Source organism: Vigna umbellata, chromosome 9, assembly GCF_029865625.1.
Source record: "Vigna umbellata cultivar VRB3 chromosome 9, Vumbellata_1.0, whole genome shotgun sequence".
In the NCBI taxonomy this organism is placed as follows: Eukaryota; Viridiplantae; Streptophyta; class Magnoliopsida; order Fabales; family Fabaceae; genus Vigna; species Vigna umbellata.
This window is the reverse complement of record NC_142173.1, coordinates 24,310,327-24,324,573: the sequence shown is the minus strand read 5'-3', so window position 1 is coordinate 24,324,573 and position 14,247 is coordinate 24,310,327.

Genomic DNA, 14,247 nt, shown 5'->3' with positions numbered 1-14,247 from the left:
CACTTCACTATTGATCATCCCCAACCCCCAAACCAGGTTACTTGTTGTTAATTGCCTCATATTATATTTGGAAAAATCCTTATATTTCTTAAGACTTCGATCAAGTACACAATCTCAGTAATTTCAACTACTATAGTTTTATCAGGATTTACTCTAAAACAGTGATCATTGCATTCATGAAAAGGGTTATTAGCATTCCGACAATCGGGATGCACTGCCGTTCCCTAGACATGTCACAAAGAGAATTTATCCCCTGATTTGTTGCGTTACCGCATAGCAAGCAAACACATTTTCGCCAAAAATCCTAATGAAACCTCTTACTTCAAAAATTGAAAGCAACAAGTAGCGAAAAGAGATATTTGAATTGAAAGAACATATATTACAAGTAAAATCGAAATAGAGGAATCTATTGTTGCTTAATATTGGGTTGCAAAAAGTTTGTAATTTTAATTTTTTTTATTTAAAAAGACAATTAACTTAGTCAGTGAGTTAACATGTTTAAATCACCAACCCATGGTGAATCGAGTCGGGTTCGAATTTTTTTGGCTCGCTAATAAATGAGCTGGATTAGATTGACTCACTAAGTGACTAACCCTTGGTGGGCCGGGTCGGGTCGGGTGACCCGTTTTGACAGCACTATAATTAGGAGTGTAGGAAGTAAAGATATGCCCTTTAAATAATATAAGCTGAAAAATAGAAGATTGAACATGGAATTTAGCAATTATGATTTTAAAAACCAGTTGATATTTTTGGAAGCATTACTTAGGTGGTTTCTTTTAGTTTATAATAGATTTTGATTTTTTTTTAAATGGATTTTATTGAATTAGAAATACAAAGAGAGAGTAGAAGGAAAGACACGTAAAAATTGAGAAGAAAAGAAAGAGAACATGGTGAGGCAAAGAGACTAAACGTTTAAAGGGGAGAAAGGAATTCCTAGATAGATAGTAAAAGTGTGAGAGACTGTGGGTTAGCTATGATTTTGTCTTAGATAAAGTCCTATAATTGGTTAAAATTCGGGAAGCTTACTTTATATATTTAAATATTTATTTGATTGATATTAATTTTGAATGAGTGCGTGTGATTCTTGAGGTGAATTATGAGATTGTGGAAGTCTCTATACCATGGAAATTTTACTCTATGACCAATAAATGTTGGTTCTCGTTTATCCGCACACATGAATCTAATTTTGGAAGGTAAATATTTAAATAATGGTTTAAAGAAAAGTGAGTAAGCTCTGTAAAAAAAATTGGAATTAGAGACTTAAAGAACAAATTTGGGATTAGGTTTTTCCTTTTAATTATAATTAGAAATTAGAGATTTGTTTTTTTTTTTAAATTATAATTAGGAATTGATTACAGTTAGGGTTTCCTTTTAATTACTTTTAAATCCCTAATTAAATTGAGCCCTACCCAAATCATATTTCCCTTATCCCTAATCAAGTCCCCAAATCTTGATGCACTCTTAAAAACCGTAATCAAACTATCTTCGCCAATTGTGGTGCCTCTCTCGCGGACAGATCCAACCTTGGGGTGTCCTTGTGGGTTTCGTAGAGCTTTCTTTTTATCTTGGTTTGAACTCGCTAATACTGATGGAGCAGGATGATGACATTGTGTTGGGCGTTATGGCGCAAGGAGCGGTGGCTAGAGGGAGGTTTTTTCTTTTCCTTTTTTGGTTAGGGGTCATGCTTCACTGGAAGGGAAGACTCCATTCTTCTATTCTGTTCTAGGTTGCTTTGTAGGGAAAGAGAGGCGATTTTTGGTGGCTCAAGCGCGATGCTTTCTTCGCGACAACTGGTGCTTCACGTCTTTGCGGCGAGCTTCCGGTGGAAGGTACGAAATTTTGCAACGCGAGGATCTCGTCCTCTAGTGTCTTTGTGGTGACAAGGGCTTGGATGGGATTCGCATTTCAAATCAGAGTTGAAATTAGGTTATATTATTTGGAGCTTTCTGGCTCTTGCAATTTGGGGTTTCCGTTCTTCCATTTTCGATCTTGTAATTTGGATTTAGGGTTTCGAATTAGGGATTTTGGGGTTTTTGGTTCTTGCAATTTGGGGTTCTTGTTGGTGGTTGCGAGCTGCGTTTGGGGAAGGGTTTGTAGTGTGTTTTTGCAAGTGTACGTTGACCGTTGAATGAGATGTAGACCGCGATGCGTTTTTGGGTCTCGATCTCACGACTTGGAGTCGCCTTTTCTATTAGTTCGTAGTGGGTTTGGGGTTGACGAAGGGTTGTTTCCCTTGTTTGTGGTGAGCAATCACGGTGGTTATTGGCAACGTCACAAATGGACCGTTGGATTGTTCGATCTGGGCCTAGTTGGACCTACAGGGCCTTAGTTTGGACTTTGCAAGAGCTGAAAACATAAATAAATAAAAGTAAGAATAATAATAATCATTATTAAAATAAAATTTATATCCATAAATAAGTACTAACTAATGGAAATGAAATTGGAAATAAAATTAATTGGGTTTGAAAAGAAAATAATGTGGTTACAATGAGTATATGGATGAATAATTGAGTTGTTGCTTTTGGCTTGATGTTGAGTGGTATACTTTTGTGAACTATTGTTTGAGTGGGACCCACAAGGGATTCACAAATGGACTTATATTGGAATATGGATGAATGTTATACTTTGAGGCAGGTATGGTGAAAAGAAAGGAGATGTGATTAGTATTTAGTTTGACTATTGTATGAGTTTGGTTATCTTCATTTGATTGAGAGTTGTTAATATCAACAGGGGAAAATGAATTGAAAGGGGTTATGAAATATTGTACCTTTGAGGGTGCAATTGAGAATTATTGTACCCTATAAATCCTATATTAGGCTTTTGATCGTGTGATACAGGAAATAGGCTCTCTTTGGCCTTGTGCGAAAAGAGAGTGGTGAATGATGTTTTACCTGGTGTCGAGGTCTTTGGCTGGTTATTGAGTATAGTACTCCTTGCACGATGTGCCAATGTTTTTACTCGTAAGTCCTTATAAAGTAGGGAAACAAGTCCTTTAGCCGCGAGGACGATCAAGTAACTGAAAAAACAAGAGGAATAGGGGGCAGGTCGAATAGTGTTATTGGAAAAGTTTTTTGCAACCGATATATCATAGCACCTTCGTCGAGGATGAATGATTTTACATAGATTGTTAAAAGCTCAACTTTGAAATCGATTTATCAATTAATTCTTTTCAAGTGTTATTCAGTAGTTAAGATATATTGGTTGCAATATTTTAATAAATCTTCATTTTTAATAAAAGTCGTTTGATATATAAATATTTATATTAAAGATAAAATTGCAGCTGCAGGTTTTGTAAGAGAAGCGTTCAGAGAGAATAAAGTTGTAAGTGCACATATATTTTTATATTGTTCACTTCAACTGAGATACGTCCAGTCTCCTCTAACCTTAAAGGGTTCACTATAATCTTCAATAAGATTACAACTGAGTATTTTCACCGCTCCTGGTATCCCTACACGCAATTGTTATCTACCTGATACACATCGTCTAGTTAAGTTTCACTCACTCTTAGTTGCACAATATTCTTCACCACTCCTAGTTGCACAATATTCTTCACCACTCCTAGTATTTGATGAGTGCATATTGATGCCTTTATTGAGCATTTAATATTGGATTCTTAAATGATTTTTGTACTTTAATAGAATATTTTAATTAAGATTTGCTATAATTGGGTTTATTTAGCATGAGATACAAAAACATGTTAAAAATAACTTTTTAGTTGCATAAATATTCTTTATATATTTTGAGGTGTGTTGGTGTAGTTGCAGCTAAGTTGAGCTCATTGACGTACGGAAATAAATTGGTTAAAGTTTCATAATACCTTAAAGATAAATCCAATAATAGTAAATAATCAAGACCACAAGGAGTCAATCCAAGCATAGCATAAAAAAGTGAAGAAATTTGAGGGAAGATGCAACAAAAATGAGATCTTGCGATTTTCTCTATTTTTTTCTACGGGAAGAACTTAGATAATTAATAAATGTTTATGATTAAAATAATTTGGGAAAAATATATCTTAAGATATTTTATTTGATATTGTTAAATAATTACCTTATTTAACTATATCAATAAATCAAAAGATAATATTTACCATATCTTTTTTAATATGGCATATATCTTCTCAAATATTTTAAGATCTCCATAACAATCAAATATATTTTGAAGATATTGAATTATATAGAAGATAATTGGAAAAGATTAAATTATCATAAAGAAGATTACAACAACAGAAAGCTAGAAACAAAGCCCAATCCAATTTGTATATAAAGAGACTTAGGAAAACACATTAAGGAGCTTAGGAACCCTTTGGGGGGTTCAAATTTCGTCCACCCTCTCTTTTTTCATGTTCTCCACCCTTATATTTTCATGTTATATGAACATTCCATGGAGTGCTAAGGCTTTTGGGTTGATTGTGCTGTAATTTCTTAACTGGATTCTGAGCTTAGATGAATAAATTTGTTAGTTCTTTTGATTCTTGTTGTAATTTATTTTTATCTATGTTTTTTGCTTCTTAATCAAGTAAAAGTAATGATTTTTAGATTATAGCAATTTAGCATGGTGTCAAATCTACATAACATATCAATCATATGAGCCAAGGGTTTATAAATTTAATTCAGAATTTACTTTGATTAAAGTTAGAAACTTTCATATGATTGAATGACTTTTTGCCAATAATTGAGAATGTACTTTGATTAGTGGTAAAAACTTCAACAAGAATTAATCAAGAATGTACTTTGGTTAATTAACTTTTTACTTGATATAAAAGGTAAAAGAATACACATGATTAGGTATAGTAATATTTAATTGAGAATATACTTTGGTTAAATTTACTATGATTAATCTACAAAGTTCTTGCTTTTAATTGAGAATGTACTTTGATTAAGAGTAAGAACGCCAACAAATTAATTGAGAATTTACATTGATTAATTTGAAAATCTAAGATAATAATTAAATGAACTATAATCTTTAGATAACCAATGATGAACCCTATTTTGAAAAAGTAGTGAAATAAACCTATTTGTTTTATCTTTTTAAATCTTTTTATAAATTTCTTTCTCTCTATGTTTTATTACTTCGTTCTTTAATCTTTTCTTTATCTTTATCTTCTTTACTATTTTACTAACCCTTTTGTATAGCTTTTATAAGAACTAATTTGTTAAGAATAAATTATGTGTTCGTTGGGAGACGACTTAGAGTTGAATTAAGTTGATCACATCAACGACAATGTTATTAGTATCCCTAGACGTGATCAATGTCACATCAATCTCCACAAGTCTGACACCTACCAATCAAAACCTCTTCATTACGTTTTTCGAGACTGTGGGGCTACTATACTTATAGGATGAGACGGTCAAAGGAATACAAATTTTCATTGCACATACGACCAAACTGAGACTGACATCATTGTAGCAACATAAAGACTCGAACGTATGGCCAGATCATTAATAGTGAAAAAATTTGATTAAGTTAATCCAATGGCTAAAGCATATTGCATAGTGACAAAATTAATCAAAGTAATTAACCACGTGGATCAAGCTCATTCAGGTAAAAGCACTTAAATAGAACATACACGAAATAAATTAATTATGTTACATTTTACAACACTTAATATTATCTTAAACACTTGGTTGACTTGAACGTCGGAGGATCTCCTACAAACACATCTCATTCAACTTTAGAGAGACAGAAACCTAGGACATCTCAACGCGAAAATGTGAGTTTAAAGTATGCAATACACGTGAAGAGTTTTTTTTGTAAAGATCTTCATAAAATATATTTGTCCTTACAAAAACATCTTTGAAAGTTATTGTCAAAATCCAATTTTTTCTAGATAAATTAAATTCATCATAAAATAAATAAATAAATAAATAATCATAATTATTTTATCGATATTAATGAAAATAACTTTTGTACATTGTTGATCATATTTTTTTTTCTGACTTTTCAATTAAAATATTTACTCTATTTACACTTGTTAAAAATAATTCTAAACAAAATATTTTCGATGTTGTGTTTGTATAACATAAACTTTCTTGTTGTTGATAATGAGTAAATAGATTAGAACATCTCAAGAGTTCTTTTATAGATATAGTTTTTTTTTACTAATTGTTTCGGTAGATACTTTTAGGGACCGAGAGACTAACCTGCTGACGCGTCTGGGCCGCTCGCTCGCTTCCAAACTCCTCCTGTTGGTCGATCGGTGTTGGCATAAACCGATCGGTCTCCTTCTTGACGAGGGGGATGTACCTGCAAAAGGTACTCTGACGCCCAAGTTAGGCGTGTGATTTGAAGAGCCTCGGCTCTTGGTTGAATATTTAGTGAATGATTATCACTATTGAGTATTTGAGAGTCATGTAGAATAAATAATGCGTAAGTGGAACGTACCTGACTTTTGGTCCTGGCTTTGTATTTATAATTTACCTCATGGATCCTGAGCTGATATAAGCCCAATAAAATATAAACAGAATAAGATATAAACAGATTACCTGAATATCCGGTTGGTTTGTTTGTAACCGCTCGGTTAATATTTTATACTGTACACTATGCCCCCCAAGTCCGAGTTAAGCGTTTGACTTTAGCCGTGGTTAACTATAGGACTGATGAGTGTGAGGGAGGCTGTGTTTGCGGAATTGAAAGCGTTTTACCGCTCGACCTTCATCAGGAACCGAGAGGAATGTTCCTCGTGGTCTTCGACATTTGTCGAGAGAGTTTTACCTCTCGACCTTCGACATTAACCGAGCGGGATTGACTGCTCGGCCTTCAACAGGAACCGAGAGGAATTTACCTCTCGGTCTTCGACATTTGTCGAGAGGGTTTTACCTCTCGACCTTCGACATTAACTGAGCGGGATTGACCGCTCGGCCTTCAACAGGAACCGAGAGGAATTTACTTCTCGGTCTTCGACATTTGTCGAGAGGGTTTTACCTCTCGACCTTTGACATGAACCGAGCGGGATTGACTGCTCGGCCTTCAACAAGAACCGAGAGGAATTTACCTCTCGGTCTTCGACATTTGTCGAGAGGGTCTTACCTCTCGACCTTCGACATGAACCGAGCGGGATTGACTGCTCGGCCTTCAACAGGAACCGAGAGGAATTTACCTCTCGGTCTTCGACATTTGTCGAGAGGGTTTTACCTCTCGACCTTCGACATTAACTGAGCGGGATTGACCGCTCTGCCTTCAACAGGAACCGAGAGGAATTTACCTCTCGGTCTTCGACATTTGTCAAGAGGGTCTTACCTCTCGACCTTCGACATGAACCGAGCGGGATTGACTGCTCGGCCTTCAACAGGAACCGAGAGGAATTTACCTCTCGGTCTTCGACATTTGTCGAGAGGGTTTTACCTCTCGACCTTCGACATTAACTGAGCGGGATTGACTGCTCGGCCTTCAATAGGATATTCAGGTAATCTGTTTATATCTTATTCTGTTTATATTTTATTGGGCTTATATCAGCTCAGGATCCATGAGGTAAATTATAAATACAAAGCCAGGACCAAAAGTCAGGTACGTTCCACTTACGCATTATTTATTCTACATGACTCTCAAATACTCAATAGTGATAATCATTCACTAAATATTCAACCAAGAGCCGAGGCTCTTCAAATCACACGCCTAACTTGGGCGTCGGAGTACCTTTTGCAGGTACATCCCCCTCGTCAAGAAGGAGACCGATCGGTTTGTGCCAACACCGATCGGCCAACAGGAGGAGTTTGGAAGCGAGCGAGCGGCCCAGACGCGTCAGCAGGTTAGTCTCTCGGTCCCTAAAAGTATCTACCGAAACACTAATAAAATATAATATAAGAATGACTTGAGTCTGGGTCATGTAATAAAATACTCACATGTTCATTTATATAAAAATACTTATTTTTCTATCAGAAAAAAACAATACATTTGTTCAATACGCACTACCTTCATTTTTTTTCCTTGTCTATAAAGTAAATGAATCACTAATTGTCGAGATGAAAAGAAAATACATAAACAAGAGCTATAAAGGTAAGGAAGAAGATAGTATAAATAACTTCATACTCTTATTTATTTTTAAATGAAATTTAAAATTTTATAAATTAAAATAATTAAAGTTTTCTTTTAGATTTATAATCTTGTTTAAAACATTTATAAAATATTTTTGTTTTAAAATGTTTCAAATTATTTTATAAAAATAATTACTCAATAATTTTGATCCATATCAGATTTCTCAATGGTTTCTCAATTGTGTGGGACTGCCAGTATTAATAACCGCTGTCTCCGCAATAATTTCAAAGCAAGGCATCGGAAAACAATTTCAGCGATCGATACTATTTTTGTTTTCTCTCTGACGACGACTTCATAATTCAGTGGGCAATTTAGCATTATTCTCTCCTTTTAAGTTTTCGGCGTGATAATTAAATCAATATTTGTATATAAAATTCCATGTTGTTAAATTGGTAAAAGTAATGGTTTATAATTTATCGGCTTTAACTATAGCCAATTGCATTGAAAATGTATTTGCTACATATACTCTATTAGATTACAAATTAACATTTTAACGAAATATTTATTCGTAATCAATACAAAATTCCACAGTATTCAGCGATAGTATAATATTCATAACTGTCTAAGTCTATCAATATTCAAATTCCATAAGGTTCAATGTATTAACATCCTATAAGCTAAGTCATTACTCTCTAAAAAAAATTATTCTTTTGCTTTTACCATAACAGTCGATAAAATAATATTTTGATCGATAAAGATAAATAATCATATAGTCATCAAAATTATCAAGAATCAAAATGTCTACATTTTATTCAAGCTTCAGACGATGCAAGATAAAAAGTTTCATCAGTCCGATACAAATTCTTTAATTAATTTGTAAGATTTGTTGAGATTAAACTAAACTATCAACTGTAATAACTGTCTTATGACAGTTAGTTTTCTTACTTCTCTGCTACATATACTGTTCATACATTTTTCTTTCAGATAATGAGAAAACTACCTCGCTTTCTCTCTCTTTTTTTCATATACTTTTCCTTACTCTCCTTTTGAATAATTCTATTAAGTACGTTGGGTTAACAATGGTATCTAGAACACTTAGGTTCCAAAACCTGGTGAAGAGTTGCGAAGCACAAAACACATCAAGAAGAAAGTCCTGTGAGAGTAATGGCTCGAATGGTCACAACAATTTGTTCGTATTTGATGGCAAAGGTTATGATGATTGGTGCGTCAAGATGAATGCAATTCTTGGCTTCCAAGAAGTGGATGAGATAGTAAAAAAAGGTTTCAAAGAACCTTCAAAGGGTGATTCAGAAGAGATGAAGAAATTGTACAAGGAGAACAGGCGGCTTGACTGCAAAGACAAAATATTGTTACATCAGTGTATCTGTGCTGCAATATTCCAGAAAGTTTCAAAAGTTGTCACGGCCAAGGAGGTTTGGGACATTTTGCAAGAAAGTTATGGTAACTCTGGAAAAGTGAAGAAGATCATATTGCAATCTTTACAAAGGCAGTATGAACTACTATGCATGGGGGAGCAGGAAACAATTGTGGAGTACATTGGAAGAATCCAAGTTGTGGTGAATGCGATGAGAGCATGTGACAAAATCGTGAAAGACAGGAAAATTGTTGAGAAGATACTCAGAATGTTAACTCCTCAATATGACCATATAGTCGTGGCCATAGAAGAATGCAAGGATCTTGAGACTATGAGGGTGGAAGAGTTGCAGAATTCTCTGGAAGCACATCAAGAGAGACTGATTGAAAGGAAGAATGTGGAAAAAGGCATAAGTTAAGGCACAAATCAAGCCTTGCAAGCCAGGAATGATCAAAAGTTTAAAGGTCGTGGAGTTGGAAGGGGTAAAGGATAGTCACGAGGCGGATGAATTGGAGGCAGAAATAAAAACTCCTCTGAACAATCTGTTGAAGATAATGGCAGTGAGTAAAGAGAGGGAAACAAGAGAGGTGGAAGACAGTCAAGAGGTAGAGGCAGAAAGAGTTATGATAAAAGGAACATTCAATGCTACACATGCAACAAATATGAGCACTATTCTGCAGAGTGCTGGCACAATGAAACTACGAAGAAAAGCAAGAATGATGAAGCGACGAATCTTGCACAAGACATATGCGATTCAAAATTTGATCATGTGTTATTAATGAGCACGATGGAGCACATTGAAGACGAATTGCGCTAGAAATTAACACAGGACAGGTGTGGTCAAGAATTGAATTATATGCCGGACAAGTGTGACCGTGAAACAGACCACGCATTGCTGTCAAACGCAACGAGCCATGCAGAGGAGGATTCGTGTTGGTACTTGGACACAGGATGTTCAAACCATATGACGGGCAAGAGAGAATGGCTGATAGATCTGGACACGAGCATTAAAAGAAGTGTGAGATTCGTAGATAATAGTGTGATCATGGTTGGAGGAGCTGGCAAGGTCTTGATCACTCGCAAGGATGAGAGATCTGCTTACATGTATAATGTGTGTCCCAACAGTGAAGAGTAATTTGTTGAGTCTGGGACAACTTCTGGAGAAAGGTTACATAATAACAATCACCTGCGGATTTTTGGGTCTGTGTGCTGTAAACACATTCCAAATGAGAGAAGGAAGAAGTTGGATGATAAAAGTGAAACCTTCATGCTTATTGGCTACCATCCAACAGGTGCTTATAGGTTGTTTAGTCCAAAGAAGAAACAAGTTATTATCAGTAGAGATGTGATAGTAGATGAAGGTGCTACGTTTGATTGGAAGAAGGCTCAGGCAGACGAGAAACCAAGATCATTGCCTAGCTGGTTGGAAAGACAGAAATTATGGTGTTGAGCAGGCTGGTACTAATGATGAAGCCAATAGTAGAAGACCTCAAAGAGTAAGATTTCCCTCTATAAGACTAGCAGACCACCAGGTGTTTGCAGATAGTGATATAGTAGATTCTGATGATCTTGTCCACCTTGCTTTCTTGGTTGATGCATAAACTCTCACTTGGAGGCAAGAAATTGATGTAAAGGAGTGGAAAGAAGCGATGATGGAGGAGCTGAAGGCAATTGAGAAGAACAGAACCTGGGAGATGGTAGAGCTACCTCAACACAAACAACCCATTGAGGTAAAGTGGGTGTTTAAAACCAAGTACAAACCGGATGGAGGCATAGCAAAGATTAAAGCTAGACTGGTTGCAAAGGGTTTTTTGCAGAAAACTGGAATTGACTTCACAGATGTCTTTGCACCAGTTGCAAGACTTGAGACAGTGAGATTAGCTGTTGCTGTGGCCAGTTTTAAGAGTTGGAAAATTTGTCAAATGGATGTGAAATCAGCGTTCTTAAATGGTCCACTAGAAGAGGAGGTCTATGTGAGACAACCCCCTGGATTTGATAAGAAAGGTGAAGAACATAAGGTATATAGGCTAAACAAAGCCTTATATGGGCTTAGACAGGCACCTCGGGCCTGAAAGAACCACATCAATGCATTGGAGTATATGTGAAGTTAGTTGGACAACAATGTACTTTGTTGATATGCTTGTATATAGATGATCTTCTTGTGACTGGAAACTCTGAAGGTGAAATTGAAGAGTTCAAGAGGAGAATGAAAGAAGAGTATGATATGACTGATCTCGGCAACCTGAGTTACTTTCTGGGGCTGGAGTTTGTGCAGACAGTGAATGGAATGTACCTTCATCAAAGAAGATACATTAACGAGGTTTTGAAAAGATTCAACATGAAAAACTGTAACAACACCTCAATTCCAGTCATGGCTAATATGAAACTGTCTAACCATGAAGATGAGAGAAAGGTGGATGCAACTTTGTTTAAGCAAATAGTAGGATCACTCAGGTACCTTTGTAATAGCAGACCTGACATTAGTTATGGAGTTGGGCTGGTGAGTAGATTCATGAGTGATCCAAGGCAGTCTCACCTTGCAACTGCCAAACACATCCTGCGCTACTTAAAAGGGACAACAGGCTTCGGTCTTTTCTTCCCTAAGAAATTTGACAACATAAATGGAGTATTGGAGGCATGGTGTGATTCAGATTGGTGTGGTGACAAGGTAGATAGAAAGAGCACGTACGATTACTTGTTCAAGTACTTGGGAACACTAATTTCTTGGTGTTCTAAGAAGCAGAATGTGGTTGCTTTTTCCTCATGTGAAGCTGAGTATAATATTGCCTCTACAGAAACAACATGTCAATGTGTGTGCTTTGAGACAATCCTTGATGAATTGAAGCTTGAGTATAGAAAACCAGTGAAACTTTTAGTAAACAATAAATTTGCTATTAGTTTGTCAAAGAACACAGTTTTCCATTGAAGGAGCAAGCACATAGAAACTAAGTTTCCCGTCTTGAGAGATCAAGTCAACAAAGGGAGATTGGAGTTGATACATTACTCTAAAAAAGAGCAAACTGCTGATATTTTTACCAAAGCTTTAGGACAAAATAGATTTGTAATGTTGAGGGAATCACTGGGTGTTAAATCCTTATAGAATTTAGTTTAAGAGGGGTGTGTTGATATTAAACTAAACTCTCAACTGTAATAATTGTCTTATGACAATTAGTTTTCTTACTTCTCTACTACATATATTGTTCATACATTTTTTCTTTCGGTTAATGAGAAAACTACCTCGCTTTCTCTCTCTTTTTTTCATATACTTTTCCTTTACTCTCCTTCTGAATAATTCTATTAAGTATGTTGGGATAACAAGATTGTCTGCATATAATTGACTTACAAATCCCAATTAAAATTATGATATAACAGGCAAACCTTATCTTATATGAATGTAGGTTGAATTTGGTGTTGTCAAAATGATGTTTCCATGACAAAGGTATTGTAAAGATGGTTTTAGTACTACGAAAAAAATTTTGGAGAGAACATTGTCTATTGTTGAACAACGTTGCGTATTATAGATACAGGTTCAAGTGTGAAGGTTTCAATGCTATAAGATAAAAAGTGCATAAATGTCATTTTAAATAGATTAAAATATAGGTTTTCTATACTATGGAACTAGTAAGTATTGAATTTTCTATATCAGTTATAGAAAATTTTCTTTTTATGAGTTAAAGTCACAATCAATATAAAAAAACAACCTTATAAAATTAATTACAGTACATTGATCTAGCCCACGATTTATAAAGTCAATTTTAAAAAAAAAATCCAATGTTTGCCTAGCAACCCTTAGTAAAGAGTAATAAAAAATTAAAAATGTTGACATAGTATAACGATCCAAATCAGGGGGAAACACAGTTTGTCAAAAAAATTTCCAAAACGCATACTGAAGACTAAGTTATCAAAATAAAACATATGATACTTTTATTAAAGTTTAACATTTAAAACTTTAAAATAAATGAGTTATATGTTCAACTCGGAAAATAATCAAAGTACATATAAAATTCTTATTTAAGGTCTCCACTGCAAATTTACGCATTACATTGCTCCATTTTCATTTGTTACATCATTTATTCTCTTATAACATCCCGCATTATACGATCATAGCATTCATATGCACAAACACAAGCAACAGGGTGAGCTAACTAAAACAAACATACACATAATCCACAGAATGTTAACCTTTTTGCCTAGAGCCCAACCGACATGAAATCAACCCTAGATTCTTGTGCCACAAAGCTAGCTCTACTTCCTCAAGCTAAACTTATAACCCAAAGAAAAAGAAGCTTTTCTTTGAACTTCATGAACTTCATCATCATCTTATTAAATAAAAAGAAGTTTTTATTCTTCTTCCTTTGAACTTCATAAACTTATTAAATTTTTTTAACGAAGAGACTCATTTCTTCATTATCTTCAGAGTCATCTTCTTTAAGATTTTTATTGAATTCTACTTTGAACGTCATGTTCTTTTTCTTTCCTTTTTCTTCATCCTCGTTCAGTCTCCCGAGATCTAGTTCATATTCTCTCAACTTACCAAACAATGCAGCCATTGACATAGTGTTGAGATTTTGTGACTCATTGATTGGAGTCACCTTTGGTTGCCAAGACCTGTCCAAAGATTTAAGAATTTTTATATTAAATTCATCAATTTCAAAGGACTTACCTAACCCAATGAGATGATTCACTATATGTGTGAAGCACTTCTGGACACCTATAATTGTTTCCCCTTGCTTCATGTGTAATATCTCATACTCTTGGATTAGAGTATTTCTTCTAGATCTTTTAACATCATCAGTTCCTTTATGGGTGACTCTCAGCATCTCCCACATTTCTTCAGCATTTCTAAAGGTTGAGGTCCTGTAAAACTCATCAACAATTAGAGTAGGTGATATAATATTACG